The sequence below is a fragment of the Panicum virgatum genome, chromosome 9N, assembly GCF_016808335.1.
Source record: "Panicum virgatum strain AP13 chromosome 9N, P.virgatum_v5, whole genome shotgun sequence".
Classification (NCBI taxonomy): domain Eukaryota; kingdom Viridiplantae; phylum Streptophyta; class Magnoliopsida; order Poales; family Poaceae; genus Panicum; species Panicum virgatum.
Genome location: NC_053153.1, coordinates 38032870 through 38041128, shown reverse-complemented (window position 1 = coordinate 38041128; position 8259 = coordinate 38032870). Strand labels below are relative to the sequence as shown.

The 8259-nt window shown below is 45.8% G+C and overlaps 1 non-coding gene across 1 annotated transcript; it reads left to right on the top strand.

The window, feature by feature from the left end:
- The first annotated feature begins 4098 nt into the window (after nucleotides 1-4098).
- Nucleotides 4099-4205, top strand: LOC120693562. The gene has a single exon (XR_005683025.1). It is a non-coding gene; the product is annotated as a small nucleolar RNA R71 (small nucleolar RNA).
- Nucleotides 4206-8259: the final 4054 nt, after the last annotated feature.

The following is an 8259-nucleotide window of genomic DNA, read 5'->3' as shown; positions in this document are numbered from 1 at the left end:
ATTTCATGAAACAAAGGAAATATTCATAACAAATTCACCTATTTCTAACAAATTCCACAAGTTTTGGTGGTTTGAGATGTTTTGCAGGATTATACCCAGAATATGCAAGAAACAACACTTAATGGAGCATCTATAAGCATGGTGAAACATGGATATAAGATGACACCATTATGAACATTGTCAAATGCAAAATTTGACATTGCCATGTTGAAGAGCTCGTCGAGATGATCGAATTGGACATTTGGTTCACCCAATTCGGAGTCCGGACGCAAAAGTTATGCAAATTACAAGTTTCGGACTCTTGTTGTGCAGAGGCTGCAGGCCGGCCGGCCTCACCTAGGCCGGCCGGCCCAGCACCTTTGCCAAACACGTCCTCCCTTGCTACAGGACCATTAGGGACTCACCAATGGTCCCCTAACACATGGGAGGCAAGCCAAAAAGTGAAACTATGACCGAAAGGCCTCATATGTCCCTCCAACGGGCTTCCAAAGTGACCAAACTAAGTATCAAGACCCCAACCAACTGGAGCCAGAACACACAATCGTCGGTGGACACGTGGGAGCAAAGCAAGGCCGAGAGGAGCCAATCCCAGGCTGGCTGGCCTAGGAGAGGCTGGCCGGCCTTCTAACTGCCATGCCTTAACCCGACGCAACCACTACCGACCTCCAGGAGTGATCAAGAGCGTCCACAAAAAGGCGGTGCAGATTTGGCAGAGATCCCAAGCTGTCCGGCCTAGGAGAGGCCGGCCGGCCTCACTTTGTCACATCTCGAGCCCATCTTTCGCATGGAAGCTAAGCAATCGACCTACTTGCGTGAAGTGCACGTGCTAGCTTCAACACCGCCTTGGAAGAGCAATAAAAGGACACCCACACCTCCACTCCAACACACACCATTTGGAGAAGAGAAGAGTCCAAGCAAGATGTAGTCCCTCTTAGAATATGGAGAGTGTGAGGTGAGAGTCTTGGCGAAAGCCATAGTAAAGGAGCGGTGCCGAGTTCTCTCGGCCTTACTCCACTTTGTAAGCCACCTCGGAGGAATGGAATATCTTCGGAGTGAAGTTCCTCGTCTCACATCAGTATCTCGCTAGTCTTTCTCTTTACTTCAGTTATTTGTTTACTTTTTGTTATTGATCTGCGGGATCCCTAGTCTGCGTAAGTAGCAAGTTCTACTTATTTGAGAGTGCTTTCTGTCTTGCCGGAAGGTAGGAGTGCGTAACTCGATAGTGTTAGGCATGGTGCCTAGACTTGGTTAGTTACAAAGGGTTGTGTTCCACCCCACGGAATCGTTGTGGTAGTCGGCAGGTGGTGACAGCCCTGTCCGTCCTTTGTAGTCCACCATGTTCGGGTGTTTTCATAGCAGTAGTTGCAGGTTGCCGTTGGACTCCCCTCTCACCCCTTTCTAAAGTCCTTCCTCTTCCAGCTGCCAAATGATATTAAGATAGTTTAGTTACAAGTCTTCTGGGTAATGAGTTGGCTAACCGACGTTAGACCCTCTACCCACTTACCTCTCTTCCCCTAGTGCGTCCAGTTGAACTAGTTCTAGGTTTGTTCGAAGCTTTACCATTTCTTGGATTCGATATCCCAGGTATACTCCCTGGTGAAAGCTACATCTGTCTCTGTGCACTTGTGGAGTAATTCATATAGGCTAAGGAGTGCCAACACCGATCTGTTGTTGTTTTCTGTATCGGCAGAGCCTTGCCGATACGGTGCGTAAGGGTGATTCGGAAATCCAGCCGATACACTCTTGAATTTGACTGTTTGCTATTTCCTTGTCAATTTACAGGTCAAATTGACTAGCACGCCTTGGTTTGAATCAAGTGCAATCTGAGCTTGGCGTACGGGTCTCTCGGGCTTGGTGTGTGATGGCTAACACTTGTGCATCAACTGAAGAGTTGGATTATGAATATCGCTGCATCGAGGTGCAAACTTTCCATGGAGAACATGACCCGAAATGTGGCCCCAAAACTCATGAGAATTAAAACCGCAACAAGCTTGCTCAAGAGAATTTGGCCAGCGTTTGTTAAAATCAAGGTCGCCGGCGAAAGTTTTCCAAGAAAGCAAATACTCTTTCCCAAAAAGTCGAAAATAAACCTCATTTTCCACGTCCCGAGGAGTGCACAAAAATTGGATGGTGAGGAGTCGAGAACCATACTCCTCAACGGGAACGAAGTTATACCATCCAATTGCATGCCAAACATTAGCGAAGTCTTTGTACATACCTGTTTTGATGAGGAGTTCCGAATTGAAGGCTCAGGTGAGGATGAAGCTTCAGTTCTTGAGGATGGCGTAGCCTTGTTGTTCACGATCATCTCGCAAGTCGAGGTAGGGAGTGTCGTCTTCATCAATTTCCATGGCCTCGGCTTGCGGTTTGGCTTCCACTTCTTCGTGATGTTCTTCTTCTTCATAGTCCATCATGCTTGGTGTCGGCGTAGTTAAGGAGTGTGCGAGCTCGAGCCACACCGAGAACAGGATGAACTTCCACCCGTCATCTTCTTGAACACACCGGAAACCTTTCGCCCTATGCCCTTCATGATTGGACAAAACAAACACGTGCAACTCGAAATGGGTTACGTTAGTGAAACGAAATGAATGTTCTTATCCGCGAGTTGTTCCTTCTTTTCTTGCAGCAAAGAAATGAGAGAGAGAGAGAGGTTTCTTGAAATCAAATTCGAGCGCAAATCCAATGAAAACTCGAGAGCAAAGTTTGAGAGAGTCTGAGAGGGAGTGAGTGAAATGAGAGTTGAGTGTGAGAGCTCAACACTCACCCCTCGGCCTCTATTTAAAGAGAGAATGGCCAGGCACCGTTGGAGGAGACAAGCCTCAATTGATCTTTGGTGCTAGCCAGAATTTGCTTCGAAAGATGTTCAGAATTATTTTTCAAAGGATTTTAATGCTCGGAAATATTTTTGGATTTTTGTAAAAACAGAAAAAATGCTAGAGAAGATTCTAGCATGCAAGGGTGTTCTGAAAATTCAAATATGCAGTGAGAAAAACCAAAAAGTCGAGAAAAGAAAAATTGGTGGAAAATAAATATGAGATATGTACCGATTTACCTTTGGCAAGGGCTCATCGTTTTGAGTTTGACGGGCGGGACCTTTCTCCTGCTTTTGTTACCATTGTTCGTCTCGTCCTGGAGAATTGGACGAGGATGAACTTGCAACCTTACGCTACACCTTCTTTGCACATCTTCTCTTTGATCGTGTGGTCGCAGGCCCTTGAGATTGGGATTCTGGTGCATCCCAAAGTACTTGCCTTCGTCATCCTGATGGTTTAGGATGCACTGCTCTTCCCTTTGCTTGAATTTAAAGAACGTGTTCTCCTTTCCGACGAGGAAGCAGATTTCTCCTCTTTCTACGTTGATCCTTGCCCAGGCGGCCCTCAGGAATGGTCGCCCAAGAATGAGCTCGATTCCGAGGTCGCCCTCTATATCCATAACCACAAAGTCGGCAAGGACGAAGGAGTCTCGCACACGAACCAAGACGTTCTTGGCTATCCCTTCGGGATACTAGATTATAGAGTCTACGAGCTGCACACACATTTATGTTGGGGAGAGGGCAGGATATAGAAGTACCTCGTATATTACCATGGGCATGATGTTGACGCTGGCCCCCAGATCACAAAGCGCGTGCTCATAGTATTGATCGAAGATGGAGCAGCTGATCATGGGGACCCCTAGTTCTTCTTGAATTGCTGGTACCAGGCCATCCCAAGTATAATTTTTCGGGGGATTGTACCTGCCTGCATGGTTAGTGCAGGGAGCCCGCCAGGGAAGGTTGCCCCACCCGGTAGACACCATATTTGCAGTTTCAATGAGAGATTCGGGTTGCCACGGAATCTTCCCGGACTCAGAAACAGAAACTGCAGCAGCGATTTGAGCTAACTAGATTTCTATCATTTTGTTGAAACTTAATTGGTTTTTAAGAGTAGAAGAGTTTCAACTTTTGTATTTGTATTTTCCAATATTTTTTCATTAGCCCATTGTAGAAGCTTTGGAGCAATTGTGAGGTCCAGATAGGCTCCTCCAGCAGCAGCATCCAAGTGGGCTCTAGATGTCATCGTTAGCCCATTTTAGAAGCTTTAGAGCACGAGCGACTCGTCCATCCCATGATAAGGACAGGCGAGTATGTACTCTTGGAGTCTCTCCCAAGCTTCTGGGATGGATTCCATCCCTGTCTGCTAGAAACTTGAAATTCTTCCGTGTAGGGCATTTGTTTTGCCCAACGGGAAGAACTCACGAGGAATGCCATGGAACATTTGTCCCACATGCTGATGGCTTCCTTGTTCTGATAAACCATTGTTTCGCTTTCCCCAGGAGGGAGAAACGAAACAGACGGAGACTAATGACGTCAGCCGTAACGCCCTATATGGTCACGGTCTTGCATAACTCCAGAAAGTTCTGGAGATGGGCGTTGGCATCCTCGTTTGGCTTGCCACAGAATGGGCTAGCCTGCACCATGTTTATGAGGCTGGACTTTTGCTCGAAGTTCACGTGCCCAACATCAATATTGGGTCCAGTTGCCACATTGGTAGAAGAGGGGACGGAGAAGTCACGGAGAGTCTTCTCAGCCATGGGTTTGGTTGTTGTCATTGGTGCTTGAAGAGCTGGTTTGCTTGTCGACTGCGAGAGTGGAGGAGGGACGATGCGAGGTCAGACCCTTCTCACAAGCTTCTCAAGATTTTCAACGAAGTTTGTCAGCAAGTTGGAACCAGACATAAACTACCCTATTTTCATCCAATCAGGAAAAAATGAAAAGAAACACATTAGCCTGTATAAGCAGTAGCTACCTCTTATTTATATTGCTAGGTTTATGTGCTAGTAAAATCTTTACACCTAGTGCCATCCCCGGCAACGGCGCCAGAAATGCTTGTTGGCATTTCTTAACGTCGCTACTATGAGGGATTAATTCCCAGCAACACCGCCAGAAATGCTGGTGGGCATTCCACAGCTCCGTCACTATGAACGGGTTGGGTCCATAGCAACAATGCCATGAAATGCGGGTATGTCTTAACGATTACAGAAGGATCCGCAAGCGCACGAATATACCATTATAGCATTTCACCCGGAAGTATTCAGGGTATCGTTATTTATATTTTCCCATGGGATGGCGAGGTTGTGTAAAGATGTTTACTAGTTACATAACCATAACATTATGAGATAAGATGCAGACTACTGGTTATACAGGGGTAAGTCATAATAAATGATAAGCATTGGTAATGTGACAGACACAGAACAGCCAACTCTCATGAATAAAGAATAAACAAATGCACCTAAGGTTAGCGGAAGCATAGGCAACAGATCCTAGTATAGTATTCATGTTAGCAGGTAAGTTACGTTAGCCACATGCTTAGAACTGCAGGTGCAAGGAAATTAGGGACATCGAGGAGAATGACCCGCACTAGAGAACATCCAGTCCCGTTTTTCTTTGCACGAACTCCTATATGATACCCGAACATCGGAGAGTATGCTAACCGAGAAGCAGCTTCCTGGCAAACCGATAGGGCTGTCACCACCTGCAGTCTACCCCAGTCAAACCATGGAGCACCGTCATATTTGAGGGATCCCGCATACCCGGGCACCATGCCCGCATATGAGGTCACTACCTTAGCACCCTAGGGTCCCCCACCCTTCGGATGGACAGGTAAGATGCTAAGGCAAGCTCGAAAGCACAACGAACTGATATCCTTACCCAGATCATCTGGCCTAAGCAAGCAGCTAGTATAACTTGATGAAGCACAGATCATGGCAAAGCAAGCTAATAACATAGCAAGATAACCATGAATGAACTTTTTATGAAAAGCATAATGATAATTGGAATACAAAGCCATACCAGGGGCCGAGGATTCCTCGTCTACCCTGAGGACGATTGGATTCGCTAAGGAAATGAAGAACTAGCCTAGCTCCACTACCCTAAGGAGTACAAGTCACAAATGAGAGTGAGAGAGAGGCTTCCAGGTGGTGTGTATGGTGTGAGTGGTAGGAGGCCCCTTATATAGTCCCTTGAGGTTGGCTCCCACCAGGATTATAGTTCCTTGAGGTCGGCTCCCGCCAGGATTATACATGGAAACAGTCGTATCCGCCTTCAGGAGGATCAGAGCAAGCTTCCCGCCAAAATGCACCTAGACAGGTGCCTATCTAGGTTCGGCCGACCCCATGGGTCGGCCGGCCCCACTTTGTCGATTCTGCCATCGACTTTCTCTGGTACACTGCCCTGTGGGTTCCCTTCCCTGATACGTCGGTGTCGGAGCTTGTTTGGTCGGTTCGCTCTAACATGTGGGCCTCTTTTGGATATGTTATGCAGGATGCGATCTTCTGTTGTTTCGTTTGTGTATTCTTCGTGTTTTCTTCTTATTCCGGATTTGTGCTCCTGAAAACATAAATCTTCGAAAACAACTATGGAGCTAGGTTAGTGATGCAAATATGTGAGTAAGAGGTATGGTTTTGCTTATTTAGTGAGTATAGTTGACAGTCATATATTGCACTTAACGACCATCAACAACTCTGATGTTGTTTCAAAATCTCTCGCGTGGTTCAATTTGTGAAATGTTTATTTCACTCCAGTGAAATCTTTGTTATTCTATCTGAATGATTTATGTTGTTCCGCGTACTCTATTATATGTTTGTGCTGTCGTGTGGTAATTCCCTAGTGGATTATTCTGTATTCTTTTGTGGTGTTACAGTTGGTAATCAGATCCTAGGTTATAGGTTCTAGGCTTAAGTTGTCATGCTAAATTTTGACCAACAATAAAACTTAACACACTTGCACTTGTAGGATGGGAGTTCTTTTTATACAGAACTGCCGTACCTTTCTATCAGACCTGGGGCAGCGGGACTGCTTATAGGCATAGAATATTCTAGAGTAAGGGATAGCGCATTGATGTACCTTACCACTTTTGTAACTACCCGAATAGGCGTAGAACTAGCTGCAGTACAAGGAAACTACCCGATCGTGTTGTAGCAGGACTCCAACTGTACTACGCTAGGACTTTCCATGTAACCCTGTCTCCCCGGAATATATAAGGGCAGACAGGGACCCCCTCAAAAGACATCAACACCTAAGGCAATACAAGCAACCACACAAGATGTAGGGTATTACACATCTCGCAACCCGAACCTGTCTAAATCCTTGCGTTCCTTGCACCATCGAGTCCCAGATCTACTCGATCCCTACTTACAATCCACCTGCTAAGGGTATCCCTGGGTAGGCTTGGCGGTAAACACCGACAGCTGGTGCGCCAGGTAGGTGATTCGGCAAGTTCATCAGCGAGTTTGATGGCCGGATCATACATCCGACGCCAACAACATGCCTGAAGGCACAACCTTCGTTTTCGGTTCCTGGTCTTGCACGGAGTTGGCAGTCCTTAGCCTAACAGAATAAATCCACAAGCGTACGATACTGATGTAGCTTTCACCTTAGAGTATTGTAACATCCCAGTTTTCATCACGATTAAGGGGTAGTGTTGAAATTTATAATGCAAACTTCTAGAAGGTTCTATAAAAATAAGGATAAACCATGGCAAAATTTTGTTCACCATGACAAGGTTCTAGAATGTTCCACAAGAATCATAAGAAGACAAGAAGCTTGGATATTTTCTTGTCATGGTAAAATTTAGAATTTTCTAGAATTAGATATTTGTAGGGAACTTAGATATTTGTAGGGAACTTCCTAGAATGTGACATGTGTCACTCATCCAAGAGGGTATGGGTGCCTATATAAGGAGGGTGCCACCCCTTGCCATGTCATACTACTCCATTCCATCCCACACACATCCAAGGGCATGGTAGAAGTGAGCATAGGTAGAGTGTGCTAGGTGTGTGTTCCTTTGTTGCTCCAATAAGGTAAGCGTCTTTATAAGTGCTAGTCTTCCGGTTAAGCTTAGTACTTAGTGTATAAGTTGTGATCCATCGAAGGTTGGCTCTGCCACCCAGGGATCACAAAAGGTTCTGGGCTTCATCGAAGGTTGGCTCTGCCACCCGGAAGCCAGCTTCATTTGTTGGTAGGCTCTGCCTCCCGGAAGCAAAAGGCGGCTCTGCCGTCAAAAGGACCCGGTACACTAAGTAACTAGAAGCTGACCGACTCTGAATTGAGTTGGTGTAGATCCTCAACTTAGTAGGGCCACCTCAATTTCCAACAATCACTAAAATAAAACTTATGTTCCAATTAAACTAGTAACGTAAAATAATACTAATGTTATACGAGGTATTACATAATTACTAGGCAAACTATCTTATACGCTTGCCTTGTGTTAGTACATTCGTTCC